This window comes from Orbicella franksi, chromosome 7 (genome assembly GCF_964199315.1).
Source record: "Orbicella franksi chromosome 7, jaOrbFran1.1, whole genome shotgun sequence".
NCBI classification, from domain to species: domain Eukaryota; kingdom Metazoa; phylum Cnidaria; class Anthozoa; order Scleractinia; family Merulinidae; genus Orbicella; species Orbicella franksi.
This window is the reverse complement of record NC_138151.1, coordinates 25,811,046-25,824,024: the sequence shown is the minus strand read 5'-3', so window position 1 is coordinate 25,824,024 and position 12,979 is coordinate 25,811,046. Positions and strand designations below refer to the sequence as shown.

The 12,979-nt window shown below is 38.5% G+C and overlaps 2 protein-coding genes across 2 annotated transcripts in view; one reads left to right on the top strand and one right to left on the bottom strand.

Moving 5' to 3' along the window:
* The window catches only part of LOC145493412 (uncharacterized), a 21,741-nt gene extending 13,759 nt beyond the window's left edge, over positions 1–7,982 (bottom strand). The window contains exon 1 of the mRNA XM_081472879.1: positions 7,871–7,982. The gene's annotated coding sequence lies outside the window, so the exon portion shown is untranslated. The remainder of the gene's footprint in view (positions 1–7,870) is intronic.
* LOC145492473 (uncharacterized) overlaps positions 1–12,979 on the top strand; it is a 121,464-nt gene that overhangs the window by 41,817 nt on the left and 66,668 nt on the right. The gene's annotated exons all lie outside the window — the stretch shown is intronic.

Here is a 12,979-nt window from a genome sequence, read left to right as displayed (position 1 = left end):
CATTGTATAATATTGTAATTTCATTTTTATAATTTAGTAACATCTAAACCTGAGGCCAGCCGAAATATTGTTTTAACTCTACGACGTTGCGTCAGCCTTGCAGTAGTGACGTATTATCGTTTTACTTTTCAAGTTTGGCTGATTAGATCTCCTGTGAGATCCAACGTTTAATCAAGCAGGACCTTCGTTCACAGCTTTGCAGTTTAAACACTTAAGTTTTTCATGTTGAGTTGTCGATGTTCAACCGGCATCGAGTTAAGTTTAGATTAAAGTTGTGTTCTCTATAGTTGTCTCGATTATTTTAGTACATTGATCTGAACTCTAAGTGGGATGTGAAATGCACATAAACTTGGAAAGAAATCCCCAAATACATGATTTTGATAAGCTTAAATGATTTTTACCCTGTCTTTTGTTTACACTTAATATTAGGGAGGACCATATTGTAAACTACTGGGCAACCAGTAAATTATGTTACCCTCGTTAAACAAAGTCTTTTTGTTTTTGTTTTTGTTTTTGTTTTTACACTTTTGCTTCCTGATTGAAAAGATAGCAAAGGGAAAGAAAACCCCTGTGAGCTTGCCCCCAATTATTAGTTAATACTAAATACATTGACATTTCAATAAAGCTGTTATTATTATTGTTGGAACACATATTTATGGGTCGACAGATTTGTCGGATCAACACTGAAAATGCTTGCAAAAGAGTCTACTTATTGTGATGTACTTTACGTGCAATATATATAGAGGCAAGTGGTTCCACATTGGAAAAGAAGTGCTGTCTCAAAAAAAACCTTACCTAGCTGTAGCCTTGAATGAAATGCAGTGAAAAACGTTTGTGAGCTCGTACGACTTGAATACATGCAAATTTTTCCAGCAGGCAGATCAACATCAAGATCTGGGTGTGAGGGAAGGGGGGAGGGGAAGGGGGGAGAATACTCTATGATTTGTTGGGCAGGAGTGTCCTCTGTGACCCAAGAACCCTTAGCCTTTACCACTCCACGTTCTGCTGCAATTTTGCCACCCTAGCTATTCTGGACGTATCTCCTTGTAATATGTATGCAAAAAAAGCCAACGAAAAAAAAAACCTTCACTGTGTGAGCTAATTGCGACCTTGCATGGTACAAACCCGGCCTGTTTTAACAGCATATAATAATACACCAGTAATTGGAACTTCACCAATATGTTTCATCTCTAGATTACTTAATCCACGAGTTTGGCCATAGGTCTCCTTTGATTATATTTTAGTAACATCTAAACCTGAGGCCTGCCGAAATATTGTTTTGAATATAGGACGTTGAGCCAGTCTTGCAGTAGTCTTTGACGTATTATCGTCTTATTTTTCAAGTCTGGCTGATTAGATCTCCTGTGAGATCCAGCGTTTAATCAAGCAGGACCTTCGTTCACTGCTTTGTAGTTTATAGCACTTAAGTTTTTCATGTTGAGTTGTCCATGTTCAACGGACATCGAGTTAAGGTCATTCCTCACATTTGCATTGCGCATCCTTACTGCGCATAATTTATGGTGTCATTAGCGCGGGCTCGTGCACGCGCACATTGAAAACATGACGGATTTGCCTTGATATTGAGCTCTGTCAGTTGAAAAATTGCTCTAGCTCACCAACGAGCACGGGCACCCCAATTTTTTTTCCAGTCATTGTAATCAACTAATCATAAGCTTTGCGTGAGAAAAGACTGATTTAATTTCTATTGCTGAAAATTGAATAAATAAGAAAAATAGCAGATAAACTGTGGTCTTTTCTATTTTGCAGTCGGTAACCACGTCAAGAAATTTGGTTCAAATTTTTAATCAAGGATTTAGGTTTCCGTCTGAATCAAACTTAAAACGTTTATTTGTGTCCGACACATTGTATTGACCGTAGTTTAATGCGTGTTCTTATGAGTCCGGGCTCACAAATATGTTACAATTACTGGGAATGCGTTCTTATGATAAGCTTTAAATAATGCCAAAATGGGGCACTTTCAATGCCTCATTGCTCCTTAATGACCATGGGCACCCCCCTTTTTTATTTCAAAATTGAAGTTATCATATGACAAATATTCAGTGGACAAAGTTTGAACAAAAATCTATTGTCACTTTTATCTCAGAGGAATTACCTTAAGTCTAGATTAAAGTTGTGTTCTCTATGCTTGTCTTGTTTATTTTAGTACATTGACCTGAGCTCGGAGTGGGATGTGAAATGCACATAAACCGGCTTGGAGAAAAAAATTCCCAAATACTTAATTTTGATATGCTTAAATGATTTTTACCCTTTCCTTTGTTTATACTTTTGCTTCCTGACTGAAAATATAACAAAGGGAAAGAAACCCTCTGTGAGCTTGTTGGAACACGTATTTATGGATCGACAGATTTTTTGGATCAACACTGAAAATGCTTGCAAAAGAGGCTACTTATTTTGATCTATTTTACATGCAATATATAGAGAGACAAGCAGTCCCACATTGGAAAAGAAGTGCTGTCTCGTAAGAAACCTTACCTATAGCCTTGAGTGAAATGCAATGAAAAAGGCGTGTAAGCTCGTACGACCTGAATACATGGAAATTTTCCCAGCAGACAGACAAAGAGTACTCTATGAATTTTTTGGTAGGAGTGTCCTCTGTTACCCAAGAACCCTTAAGCTTTACCACTCCATGTTCAGCTGCAATTTTGCCACCTTAGCTATTCTGGACGTATGTGTTTGTAATATGTGTGCAACAAAAGCCAACGAAAAAAGCCTACGCTTTGTGAGATAAGTGTGACCTTGCGTGGTACAAACCCGGCATGTTTTAACCACCTATAATAATATACCAATAATTGCACGTTCGCCAACATGTTTCATCCCTAGATTACTTAATCCACGAGTCTGGCCATAGGTCTCCTTTGATTGGGATATAGCAGCGGATATTCAGTTAGTATTTGGACATCTAATTGTAGGCTTAGTACCAGAAATACCTTATCTATTAATATTTCATGCTAAATAATATTACATACTATATTAAATAAAAACAAATCAGAAACTCAATTCTTTTTATATCAAGATCCACGACTGTTTTGCCAGATCCTGATTCCTATACCCAAAGCAGACTGCTGGAAAAGCATACCCTTGACAGCAGCGCATACTAAAGCCCATTTATGTCATTCCGCTTTCAGGGTTTTCCAAGTTGTGTATTCTTCAGGGTGTTGTTTAATTCTTGTGTCCTTTATTAGCATCACATGTCACATAGCTCTAGCCGGGCCATTGTTTAGTAAGGTTAAATATGTTTCTGGTACTGTGTATAACAATAGAAAAGAATAACAGTGTATGAAACTTTATTTCCAAACATGAACGTTTTTCAGTTAAGTTCATATGCAAGCTTACACCCGGCTTACATCAATTAAGAGCCTATTAAGATGACCTGCAGTGGAAACCCTTTAGTGGGGTGCATTGCCATTTTTTTTCGTCGTTTGCTGTGCTACGTTGGAATACTTGCTATCTTTCCCATGGTCAATGAAGTCGTGTTGATTTATTCGAGCTGTTACGGTCGAGCCTTGCAACTTCATTCCGGCCTCAAGAGTTCTCATGGGCCCGATGAGGATGAGTGAGTGTTGCAACTTCATTCTCACAGAGAAGGTGAATCGCCGAGAAAAGCAGCTGACTCCTGAAGAACGACACAGATCACAAATCGATATGTTACCCACCCAGTTTCGGAGAAAGTACAGCACTACACAGCTTTCTGGTGCTTAGATAAGTACCTTTAGGCATTTTAGCTAGTAATAGTTCGAATAAATCAAAACAACTTCACTAACCTTGGGGAAAACTGCGACGATTCCTACGTAGAACAACGAGCGAAGAAAAGCACACGGAAATGCACGGGTAGCACTTCGTGTAAGACCTCACTATTATTCAAAGCGAGGCATCACATCAGACCGAGGCTATGTGTGCCAAAAAGCCAGTCCAAAATGGCGTCCAAACCCTGAAATCATCTGGCATCGCGGAAAATCGCGGGACATAAACCCGCGAGAATGACGCGATTAGTATGCGTTCTCCTAGCGTCGGACGCAATAGTAAGTCAAATTATTCTCGCATTTTGACTGGTTCTCACCTATGATCTATTAGAGGACACACGCATAGATGACGCCAATGAAACACTTCCCCTAAGGTTTCCGAATTTAGATAATATTTTGCGAGACTAGGCGAAATATGAGGTACAAGAAGGTCTTGTCGAGGCTGTGAACAACTTGGAAAAGCAGGAAGAAGAAAGAAAATGCAGTTTCTTTTCCTAGAAAATGACTCGAGTAGTCTTTAGTCGAACGAAACTAAGCCAAACACAAAATTGGTCTTAAAATTAAGCTTACTTCAAGGTAATAAACCATGCATTGCTTTGTCTCGAATTTAGCAAACCCAAAAAGCAAAATGTTTATGAGATAAATTTATTTAAAAAATCCATTTTTTCTTTGTCTGAAAATAATTGTTGACACAGACTGATGTCAGGGATGAAACATCACAACACCACCTCTTAAGATCAGTTAAAATAAGCACATGACCTTGCTTTCCGACGCGAATGTTCCAGTCCGTTTCAGGGCACATTAGCGAACAAAGTGTAGCCCACTACAGCTTACGGCGAGCTTTAGCGCAGCTAGAAAGTGTCTCCGACACTATATCAAACTGATCAACCACTGAAGCGAAACAGACACAAATTTTCAACTCCAAAAGCTACAACGTCTTCTCCGTATCGCTGTTACGTAACTAAAGTGGAGTTCCCATCCCCCTCCCCCCCAGCTCCCAGGCTATGATTGTATATCGTAGAGAAACGTACAAGATTCTCTTCACGTTTCTCTATGTCAGTAAAACGCTGAGTCAACATTGGCAGGAAAATTCATTGAGAAACAAATAAAAAAATTGCCAGTTACCGCGTGTTTCACCAGAAACAACAGGTGCAGTAGAGTGCGGCAAAGTGAAGAATATTTCGGTACAATTTACACAGAAGTCTGTTGGATAAGCTAAATTCCGCCTAAATTCACGGTGCAATTGCGAAAAAATTGAGAGATTCCACCTGAGGGACATGTAGGCAAATCTACAGCGCACATCACTGATTCCCCTGAAACTTGGCACACTTGTACAACATCACTAATACATTAACCAAGTAAAACGGTTTGGTTCAACTGTCTATTGTTTATGAGATATGTCAATCAACCTGTCAGACAATGAAAAGTATTCAAATTTGTGGTAATAATATACATCAAGTTTGATAACTTGTTGCAAGCTAGAAACAACGAGAAATGACATGATACTTCTACAAAGTGTAGTTCTAACCTCCAACAATAAAACAACGTTGACCAAACTTCTGTGTTGTTGGATAAGCTAAATTCCGCCCAAATTCACTGTGCAATTGCAAAACAAATTGAATCTTGACCAAAAAGGGCGCCTATCCGACCAAGCAAAGCCGACAATTGCTCCCACTGCGCTAAGGACGTATTTTTAATTTAATTTCTGGAAGAGGTGATACAGCCAGTATAGTATAGTTAACAAGCAGTGGCACGGTAAAAAAAGGTGATATAATCAGATTCCACTGTGCCTTGAAGGTTACAAAGAGTCGTGTATCTTGCAAAAAAGCAATGATTATAAATCCGGATATAGCCTTGTGTTAACAATTATATCCACATGAAGAATAGATTCTTCTGGTTCATATTACACTCCAGATATTGTTTTAAAACAACAAAACGTCTTTACCGTAAAATGGAAGGTGTCCAGAGTAAAACTGGATACCGTTGAGTTCAAAGACAAAACTTTGTTTGGGTCTAGCACAAGTTAACTAATCTTCCCATGCCGTGACTAATCTTCCATGTCAGTTTGTTGAAATCATTCAAGCGAATTTGACATATTTGTCAATCACACTTTACCATGCCGCACCATTTAGGAGCTTCGTTCGTTAGGTCTGCTGACAAAACCCAAGACACTCTGACAGTTCATATCTTATCTTATCTTATTGATGTACCGCCGGACCAATCAGATAGTTAAATGTGAGATTTTGAATGCACGCTAGCGATACATGCGCTTTATTTTCTTACACAGGATCTTACGTAGCCTACGAGATAAGCGTTCCCGCACATAATACGAGCTTTCTCTGTATTAACGTACTGGACGAGGTAACGTTACAAAGAACCAGACGCTTTTTCAAACTCGTATTGCTCGTGCAAAATTACACAGACGTAGACATGGGTCTCAACAAGCGACGCTTTGGGTAGATTGGCGTGTCAATTCAACTCATTATTCTTCTCCTGATGTATCGTTCAGCAAGAATAGCTTCACGTGCAATTTTAAACGTGCACAAGCGATGCATGCGTTATTTTTCCAAACACGTACTTGCTTCAAGTGACTGACCAAGCTACCAAAGAGAAAAATGATTTTGATGAAAGATTCCCATTCACCTTCACCAAAATAGGCAAAAACTAAATAGCTAGTACATTTGTCAACTTCAACTGACGGTTTTCAGCGCCATTTTCACAATAGCAAAATTTAAACCACTGAATAAAAGAAATCAGGAATTTGAAATACATAAGATATTAAAAGATGATCTTTTTTTCGGAGTTTCATGACAGGTCAGTGTGATATTCCGTATTCAAGTTATCCAAGCAAATGTAAAGAGTGCAGTATTGAAACGCCATCTTTGTGTTCTACGAAAGGACACTAATATTGTGGTCGGAAATCAAAAAGAACAACTAGAATAAACTCTTGTTCTAACAAGTAAAAGTCTCCGGATAATTAGTTTTTTAACATTCATACATGGCTGCCTTCTTGCAGCTTTTGTTATGTTGTTAGTGGTGCACTGAACTACATTAAAAAACCTCTCTTTGAAAACGAAGGATGCTATTGAGTTAGCCGCAAACCTTTAAAGAAAAATGTATTTTTAGACCGTCTTATAGGCGAAGAAGTTAAAAATTCAGTAGGCCGTACGATATTTTATAAATTGTAGAACTTTCTTTAAGATAAATAGACTAGGAGCAAGGACATCATTGCTCGCTCTGCTTTTCAGCTACTTTTACCCCCTTTAAATAAAGTCTTTACTAACTTACTTATTGATGGTTTGTCGGGTTAGAAAAGCTATTGAAGACGTATTGAAGATGGTCCAAGACCTGTTCACCCGTACACGCACTATTTCACCCTTTGAGAATTACAGTCTACCGTAAACGCTATTTTAGTTGCGGCTAAGTATCACAAAAGTTCCTGGGCTCAGTTGTACTGGTTTTTTTGCTATTCCACGAAATTTCCATTTTCAAAATATCTGAGTGGAGAGATAAGCTGTGATTTCTCAGGAACATAACAGAGGATCTCTTTCTAGCTCTTAAATATGGACTGCTCGATCAGGAGGCTATGAAGTTCAATGTAGTGATTATATGCCCATCAAGTAGCTGGGAAGAATTCCTTACAGAACTTCTCAGGTGTTTGAGGAATTCATTCCGTGGCTATTATGTAACAACTTCTGACTGCCGCGTGTATAGCACATTTGAGCCTGACGGAATTGGACTTGGCGAATTGATAGAATGCCCAGCTCAAAAGATTCGTCTATCATCGCTACATATTAAAGTAATTCTAGAAATGAACCGACGTTTCTTAATACACGTAAGGTGCTCTCAGGACGTTTGAATGTGCCTTTTTCTCCAAACTGTCATATAGTCTCTCTCTGAGAGTCCAGCCATGAATTCCTTGGTGTCGAGAACATGGTGATTTCATCTTAGACCGAAGTGATTTGTGGAATTGCTTAGCATTTCCAAGAAAACATAGAACACTCTTCAAAAGTTTGAATAACACTTTCTCTCGAAAATATGTGAAAATTTCACACTTCAGGGCATTTAGTTAAGAATGTTTTAAAAACAACAATTTCAAAGTTATTCACCTTCGCTTGTCGTACAAACTGTTCTTTGTCCCTCAGTCGCTAAGAAGGTGCCTGAGTATCCGTACTAGCTTGTTGTGAGGAGCACGAAAACCACTTAAGCCAGTTACTGCAGATCGATAAAGTGAAATTAAATTTTGATCAAAATTAATTAGTATGGTTAAATAGTGGCCTTACGTAATATTGTGCTATTCTGTCAGCTGTTGTTTCTAGTCGCTCAGCCATGTTGTATGTACCACAATAGCAAGTTATTCTTTACAGGTCATTAGTTTAAGAGCCTGAAGGACAATGCGGTTTCCGTTTTGTATAACTGAACGGTTACAGAGTACACAGCTATTTTTTTTTCGCCCTTGTTGGTCCATTATTTAATATTTCTACATTGCCGCGGCATTATAGGGCTTTTTCTGGGGGAAAATACTAGTGGACGAATTTTGCGAATTCTTCCGTGATGCATGCCTGAAAACAGTAGTCTGCATACTGACATAACCTCTCAAAAGGTCAGACTCTTATTCTGTTCTATTGAGAGGGGTAAACAATGTGGTGTGGTGGCGTTGCCGGGTATTTTTATCATGATAAATAAATGAACGTGTGTAGGTGCTGAGAAGAACGATACAGATCTACTCACACCCAGCGCGAGCTCACGAGGATTGCCAAATGCTTCTTGAATTGAACGTTCTTTTTTTATCGGATCTCAGGACAGTTAATAAAGTATGTTCGTTTGCTGAAAGATAAAAAAAAAAATGAGAGTTTAATTAAAACATTTAAGAACCTTTGCTGTCTTTTAGCCCCGCCCATGTTGCGCCTGAGCGAGATCAGCAAGCTTAGCCCTTAGATACAACTTCCAAAGCAATTTATTCGGTCATGAACTGAATTCTCCCAGGTATTTGTAACTCAGTGCCCGAAGGTCCAATGGCCTTTTACCAAATGATCGTGCAAACAGACCAGCTGGTTTGATTCAAGATCAACCTCGTGGTCTTTTCACTGACTTTTTAATCATAAAATTTCAACCAATTGTTCTATTGAGAGGGGTAGACAATGTGTTGTGTGGGAAAACTCATTATCTGGCTATGAATGGGTTTCGTTTGGTTTTCAATTCTTAAACACGACCCTCTCAGCGTTGCCGGATATTTTTTATCGTGGAGAAATAAATGAACGCGTGTAGGTGCTGAGAATAACGATACAGGTCTGCTCACACCCAGGGCGAGCTCATGAGGATAGCCAAATGCTTCTTGAATTGAATGCTCTTGTTTTATCGGCTCTCAGGACAGTTAATAAAGTGTGTTCGTTTGCTGAAAGATAAAAAATGAGAGTTAAATTAAGACATTGAAGAACCTTTGCCGTCTTTTCGCCCTGCCCACGTTGCAACTGAGCGTGATCAGCAAACTTAGTCCTTAGATACAACTTTCAAAGCAGTTTGTTCGTTCATGAACTGAATTCTCCCAGGTGTTTGTAACTGTTACATACGTAGGAATTTGTAACTGTTACATACGTACATGTATTTCATATTTTATTAATTATTAGATAAGGAATTGTAGTTAGGTGTCCCCAGTTAGTATACATTGTATGCTAGCGACTTCGACACGTTAATAAAGTTCTCATCTTATCTTATCTTACTGATTGCCCGAAGGTCCAGTGGCCTTTTACCAAATTGATCGTGCAAACAGACCAGCTGGTTTGATTCAAGATCAACCTTGTGGTCTTTTCACTGACTTTTTAATCATAAAAATTTCAACAAAGATCACAGCCTGCCGCCGCAAAGTAAAAAACAAACAAACAAACAAACAAAAAAAAAGGGTAAGGGAATGGGAAGAAAATAAACTGCTACCCCTCGACCTAGTTCCCCTCACCAGGTGTGCTCTTATCTAGGTGCGGCTCGTCTAACGTCAGTCCAAAACAGTAAAGGATGGTTCTAAAGTCAGTAACTTTTTAGCGAGTTACACCCCACAAACACAATGGGTATCGGAGATTACAAACGTCAAAATTCAAAATGATTTTTTTAACGGTTAATATACTCGGTGACATTTTATCCAAGAAACATCAACTAATTGATGAACTATTACGTTCCAAAATCTTTTTTTCACACCCTAAGGAAGACGACGAGCATCTTCGTTCCTTCGGTCCTCGTGGCTCTGGGGACAAGAAGGAGTATTCTGGCGAGTCTTCCACGACGCATGCAAACGTAACAAAATCGAGTTACACCCTACAAACACAATGGGTATCGGAGATCACAAATTAAACGTCAATTGAAATTCAAAATGACTTTTTAACGGTTATTATACTCTGCGACATTTTGTCCAGGAAACACCAACTAATTGATTAATTAACTAATGCGTTCCAAAACCTCCCTTTCACACCCCAAGAAAAACAACGAGCATCTCCGTTCCTTCGGTCCGTTTAGCTCTGGGACGACAAGGAGCATTTTTTTCGAGTCTACCATGACGCATGTAAACGCATCTAAATCGATATTCAGTGGTGTTGATTACGCCCCTCCCACTTCCCCTCTGCACTACACCTGGTACAATTAACGACCAAACAGGAAGTGTCAAACGTCCAAGTGAAACTCGGAGACCAATCGAGCCCTTTGAACCCAGAAGGAAACTTGAAAACATAAACCAAGTGCTCGAATGCTTGGAACACAGGTTCTTCGTGTGAAGACTTCTAGTGACTGAGTTATGGTGTGTGAACATTTGCTCTGCAGATACAAGTTTTGTTTAACAAATTGACGCCAGTTTTTATCCGTCTGTCTTATTATTGATCATGAAGCTGGTCATAGCATTGTCAAAGTAGCTGTGGATCCACAGGCCATAAGCCGACGGTGGATCCGCAGACTACTTTAACAATGTTATGAAGAAATTCGTTGTCAATAACTGAGCAGACGCATGAAAAACTGACGTCATTTTTTTTTTTACAAACTACAATGAACACATCAATTAATATTTATATAATAATTCAAAATTATTCTCTCATTTTGATTGGTTTTCACCTATGATCTATTAGAGGACAGAACAGACATACATATATGACGTCAAGATAACAAACACTTTCCCTCTGTTTTTAAAATGGAGGAAAGTTGTCAGAATTTAGATAATAAATATTTTACTTGACTGGGCCAAAGATAAGGTACAAAAAAGGTCTTGTCGAGGCTGTAAACAGGTACGAGAAGCGGGAAAAAGAAACAAAAAGCCGTTTCATTTTCACCTCATGGTATGTACTTCATACCATGAGGTATAGTGATGGTTGGATTTGTCACTCCATTCCCGTTAGACAATTAATTTATGCATTAAATCCGCATTAAACATGAATTAAACACGTTTCCCCCTGTCCCCCATACTAGGTTTGGTTTTGTCACAAAGTCGTGTCATTGTTTTATGTTCATATACGTGGGGGAAGCGGGTGGGACATAGGTGGCAGTACATGTTTACAAAATGGCGTCTGTTGTGTCGAGCCCGGCGCAAAAATTGTCAAGGCGAGTTTTCTTTCCTTTCGCTCCATCTTTGATCAAAGTACACGTTTGAAGACCTCACAAACGAACAGGAAATGTGCTCAAGAAAGCTCGAGTGGAAAGAAATGGGTTTTAAAGTCTTAAAAGTTACGATGTCTCCAAGATACATTTGGATGACGAGGAGTAGAATGCACAAAACGAACTATTCGAAATGAATGCTTTATGGTCTGGGGAAAAAGGTAAGCTGCCCTCCTTCTACTGTATTGCATTTTGAATTTTCTAAAAATACTCGCCGGACGTATGATTTAAAATTAAATGCGCTTTTAATATTTCGCAATTCGCTGGGAAGCTGCTCGGAAAATGTCACATGACAAAGGAGATCGATGAAGCTTTCGTCAAGTTCCCCTCTCGCTGGGACTTAAATGCCACAACTGCGACAAGCTGTAGAGATTGAACACAACTGCCAAACAAATGCTAAATACAATATACGCCAAATAACAAATACCATAACAAATACAAAATATCAAACAACAAATAAATGCCAAACAGATGATCTGTTACCTGCTGAATACCACCTGAAATACACCAAGGTCAGGAACAATTGATTATCGAAGGTAATCCTACAATACCCGAGCAGTTTGAAAATCAAAATAAAATACCAGTTCAGTTGTCAAGTAATTGTCTCTACAGAAATGCAGATAAAAATGTGAATGTATGGAATTCTGAGCTACCATTGTCTCCCATCCTCAGTTTAGAATGACACGTGAAAGAGAACCCTCCATAATCTCTTACAAAATGGTTACCAGACTTTCTAATGGCAAGAAAAAAAAAAAAAAAAAAAAAAAAAAAAAAAAAATGTCGGTGAAATTATACATTAGAAATTAATGTCACGAAATCCTCCAAGCTGAAGGCTATGTTGTGTGGATACCATGGTTGTCATTTCTTAGAGTGATATAGAGGTTTAAAATTCATGATTTTCTCAAAGAAGTATTTCATTAGACAAAGTTTAAGTTTGTGTATTTTTTGAACAAGGACTCCAAAGCATAAAAACTTGCCTCTGTTTTGTATGATAGCTGAAGGTAATATTTTCAGAAAATTAAGGCAGCTCCAAATGAAAACGTATCATCTTTTGAGCAGAATCATATCATTGAGTGGAGATATGGAGTCAAATCCTGGTCCTGCAAATGAGTACCGGTATTGCATATCAGTACCTTTTATATCACCCACAAATTCTGTCTGTTTATTAGAATTCAGATTGTCTCAGTTAGGCAGAACTGCACTTGATGTTGAAGGAGGTGGTGATTGCTTTTTTAGGGCTGTATCACATCAACCCTATGGAAATCCTAATAGTCATTTCTATGTGTGCAGTGTTGGCATTCAGTATTTAGTGAATCACCCTGAACAATTTTATAGAGAGTAAAACGAAGCATTCTTGGCAAGGTTATTTGGAAAGAAAGTCATGCCAAGGAACATGGGCTGATGCTATCATAATTCAAGCTGTTGCCAATTGTCTTAATTTATCAATTCATATTGCTGAATCAAATCCAACTTTTTCTCCAGTTACTGTTGTTAAACCAGTGAATGTTACAAATGCCCTAAACATTTACATTGGACACCTAGATGAATTTCATTATGTTTCCATAGTAGAAAACAGAACAATGGAGATAAGT